This window comes from Lygodium microphyllum, chromosome 11 (genome assembly GCF_053477565.2).
Source record: "Lygodium microphyllum isolate KBCC chromosome 11, Lygodium_microphyllum_v1.1.10, whole genome shotgun sequence".
NCBI lineage: Eukaryota > Viridiplantae > Streptophyta > Polypodiopsida > Schizaeales > Lygodiaceae > Lygodium > Lygodium microphyllum.
In genome coordinates this window covers 53,788,897-53,793,327 of record NC_141145.1, presented here as the reverse complement: position 1 = coordinate 53,793,327, position 4,431 = coordinate 53,788,897, and the positions used below count along the sequence as shown (strand labels likewise).

Sequence of the window (4,431 nt, the reverse complement as noted above, 5' to 3'; positions counted from 1 at the left end):
TAATTTACAATTCTTAACCTCATCTCTCATCGCTTAGTAAGAAAAAAATGTCTACTCTACTCCACCCTCCCAAAATCTCACATTCTCTCAAGAAAATAATGGTCCTCATGACGTTGACCATGAAAACAACCCATACAAGCTTTATGTTTCAGATTTGATTTTTCAGAAGAATCTCTATTTTGCTTCATACATTGCAGTATGTATATAATCGGGAAGATGATGACAAAAAGTTTGTGGAGATTGAGAAGGTCATGTGGCAGGTCATCAACCACAAACATTGCATCTTCAAGGCCAAAATTAGCACACAAAACTTTTGTAGAAATGAGTATAACATCTCATGTCTTTGCGATTGGAGCTCATGCCCCTTGCAAACAACTGTTATGCAACCATCAAAGAGCACAAATGAACTCTCTACTTGTACATGAATAGCACTGAAGAGCCCACACACTCCATAGATTGTGGGAGAGAGAGTAAAGCTACCTAGGAACTATGCCAAGGCTTTGAAGATTGTTGATAAATATCTGAAGTTTTGGCCAAAGTTCTTGGTTCACAAAAATAAGCATCCTCTTACAAAGAAGACACAATATTTTATCTTAAAGCACAAACTTACCTTGAAAGTAAAGGAGAAAATTGTTATTATGCTAGCCAAACAAGTTAAACAAGAGGCACGAAGGGAGGGAAAGGCTAAGGTTTCAGAGATGTCCTAGACAAGCCAAGAGAGAAATGATTGCTTTGATGGCCACAAAGTGGTACTTATGGTGATATTTACAATTTCCATGTGACCCAATATGATGATGCTTTAGAGCTTGTTGAAGCAATTGATGCAAAGAGAAGGAGGAACCAAAGGTTTAGTATGTTGAATATGAGATAGAAGATAAAGACAAGTTTGAACATTTTGAAAAGGATTGACATGAATCGGGAGGTGTACTTTCTTCTAATGCGATGAAGAACCTAAAGAAAGTGATGGAGAGATGAACAATTTGTCAAAAGTGGGTGGAAAGAGAACTGCTCCTCTTCGGGATAAATAGAGACTGGAGCCAAAGAATAAGAAAAATAGAGCTCGTGTTCAAAGTGAATTTGAAGGATAACCAAAAGTGGTGAAGCAAAAGGCATGATACTTTTTTTATGAAGATCACGACACACCCTCTACATGGTGGAAAGCTATTCAGCTATACTAGTAGTTTATTTCCTAAGAAAGCTCAAGACTTTTGCTGCAATACATAAAGCTAATATGAAACATAGACTCTAGCTACACCATTGATAAGACCCTTGCCTTGACTGGTCATGCCTTCTCTTTGGACACATGTCCATGAAGTGATGAGCAGGGTTTTTTTTTAACATCCCTAGTTTTGCTAAGGTTGAAAGAAACATGGGTTTGAAAAGCTAATCTTTATATGTTTTTTAAAAAATCCTTTTAGCTTTTACCAAAAGCAAAACGAAGATTAAAAGTAATAATAATATTCATTAAACAAAAGATTAAGGCTTTTGGTGAGTTTATGAAGGAGAGGCAACTATATAAACCTCTTATGCAAGAAGAGAGGGGCCCTTCCCTTGATTGCAAATCTTGTTTCTTTTGTGAGGACAAAGAAGGGTTACATACAAGTGTGTTGAGATGCATTTGTGTTTGTTGGACAAAGAAGGGTTACATACAAAGTGTGTTGAGATGCATTTGTGTTTGTTGGACATTCTAAAACTTGGATACTTAAGAAACACACCAAAATGGATGTGGAGTTGTGGAGGCTGAGGATGGATTGAATGGATTGATGGGGGCCTCAGATGTTGGTGGTTGATCGAGTTGCCAAAAGTACCTAAAAGGAAAAGGAACTACACTGCTTGTGACTGTGCCTACCTCAGTCTATAGTGCATGGTGTCTATGTCCATGGAATTGGGAGTTGGGTGGTGATCCTTAGCCAAGCCCATGGTGTTATTCCATACTTGAGGAACCAATTCGTGTACAAAGAGAGGTGTGACTTAGGGAGACAGGTCTAACCATAGGTGGTAAGCAGGAGCTCCCTAGCTATGTCATGACCTTGATGTGCCCTAACTGTGTGAAGTGGGGGAAAGGGCTAGAATAGTCCCTAGGTGCAATGCTTGCGATGCTCGTAGAGTACAGATGGGTTGATTTCCTTTTTGTGTTTCTTTTCTTTCAACTTTTTCCCTTCTTGTCCTTTTCCTTTTTCTCATATTTTTAGTTTCTATCTTGTTTGTCTTTTCCCTTTTTTTCTCTCTCTCATTTAAAATAATAATAACTTAATAAGGGAGCATGGTAGGAGGCATCCCATGGATGAGCACAAGCTAGGTTGCATGGTAGCTTGAGGGCTTTACCTAAGTTAGTTCTTACAATGAGTGGAGTAGATGGCAAAAATGGGTGGCTACACCTAGTGAATCTACTATCACTCATATCTTCTAGAAGTTTCATACAAAATGTTGGTAAGAGAATGGCTCTCATCATGAAGCGCACCATCGTATAGCTATCTATCAAAGCATTGAGATTAAAAAAGGGGTGGAAATTGCTCTTCTTCTATAGTAGGTTTTTGTTTTAGTAATATTTGCAATACGCATAGGTAGTTACATGTGGTGATCAATGAGGATTGGGGCATGAGGAGAAGTCCTTAAGGAAACCTACTATAGATGGGCCTTAGGGAGGTCACTCATGAATATATATATATATATAAAGTGAGTTCAAAATAAGGGGTTTTTAAAACACCATTTTTATACATTTTTAACATACAAAAGGGTATCATATAAAGGGTTTACTTATAGATTGAATAGAAAAGGGTTGTGTTTTATCCAAGAAAAATTCACAGATTCGGATATTTATAAATAGGCCATGAACGCATGCTATATAGAGAATATATATATAGTGGACCCCTCGAGAGATGGGCAAAGGTCCCTTTCACTGAAGATCAATCTCTCTTTAGGGATTGAGGTATTTACATTGTAGATCAAAGGGAAGTCATATCTCCCATGCACCTCCCATTTAAAATCAAATCTAAACCATATTGGGTAGGGGGCACTTAGATAGGATCATCCTGTTCATGGGATAGGGTGCTACAGAAAGCAATCTAGGCCTCTAAGCTAGAGTCCTAGATGTTCCTACCCCACGTAGGTTGTGCCTCATATCCCTCTACCCTCTAAGATACCTCCAACGCCTTATCTTTCCAATAGTCTGTAGATTCCTGTTGCCACCTTGTGGGATGCCTCCTTTGTTCCTTAGTCTGTAGATTCCTATTGCCACCTTGTGGGATGCCTCCTTTGTTCCTCTAGCCATCTCCTTCCTAGCCTTGTTGAAAGCTTGATGACATCCTCCACCACCCTAGGAGATAATACTCTATCTAATGTAAAAGGAAAAGTGGAGGAGAACTTGAAGGGGTGGCAAGGGTTTTCCCATTGCTCCCACAGTGCAAGTTCCTGGCCCTAGTTTGACAAGATGGCACATCTGACTTTGAGGGATGGCAATTTGTGAAACTTGCGATGTCTTGGCTTGAGACTTCTTATGAGAATTTTTGACCTGGTCTCTACACTTGTGCCTCATCTCCACCATCTGTTCCCAGGTAGTCAAGGTATCTTAGGGTCACTATTAGAGCTTATGTAATATCCCCATGCCCCTGTGCCTCCCCCCCGTGAGAACCCCCCCTTTAAATAATTTTTAAAATTAGGACAATTTTTTTTACTCTCTTCCACTCTCCCCCTACCGATTGCATGGCGGGGGGAGAGAGAGAGTGAGTGAGTAAGAGAAAGATAGGGGGGACATGCAGCCCGCCAAGTGGGAGGGGTGGCGGCTGTGAACAGCCGTCCCCCCCCCATACCACCTCCCTCCCCCATTATCAGGAAAGTTTCCCCCCCTCCCTTGTGGAACAGTGCATCACCCCCCCAAACCCATGGTGTGTGTGTGTGTGTGTGTGTGTGTGAAGAGAGAAGAAGAAGAAAAAGAAGAGGAAGAAGGAGGGAGAGAGGGAAGGAGAAGAAGAGAAGAAGAGAGAGAGAGAAGGAGAAAAAGAGAAGAAGAAGAAGGAGGAGGAGGAGGGAGAGAGAGAAGAAGAAGAAGAAGAAGAAGAAGAAGAAGAAGAAGAAGAAGGGAGAGAGAGAAGGAGAAGAAGAGAAGAAGAAGAAGAAGAAGGGAGAGAGAGAGAGGAGAAGAAGAGAAGAAGAAGAGGGAGAGAGAGAAGGAGAAGAAGAAGAAGAAGAAGAAGAAGAAGAAGAAGAAGAAGAAGAGGGAGAGAGAGAAGGAAAAGAAGAGAAGAAGAAGAAGAAGAGAGAGAGAGAGACAAGAGAGAGAAGAGAGAGAGAGAGAAGGAGAGAGAGAGAGAGAGAGAGAGAGAGAGAGAGAGAGAGAGAAGCTTTTGGAAGCTTCTTCTCCCCCCTCCTCAAAGAGAGGTCACACACCCCTCTTGCCATTTCCAGAAATACCCCCCCTTCAATCTCTTCCTC

The 4,431-nt window shown here is 41.0% G+C and overlaps 1 pseudogene; it reads left to right on the top strand.

Annotated features, from left to right (window-relative positions):
* Window positions 1–239: 239 nt before the first annotated feature.
* Window positions 240–1,115, top strand: LOC148028829 (uncharacterized; annotated as a pseudogene).
* The last annotated feature ends 3,316 nt before the right edge of the window (window positions 1,116–4,431 follow it).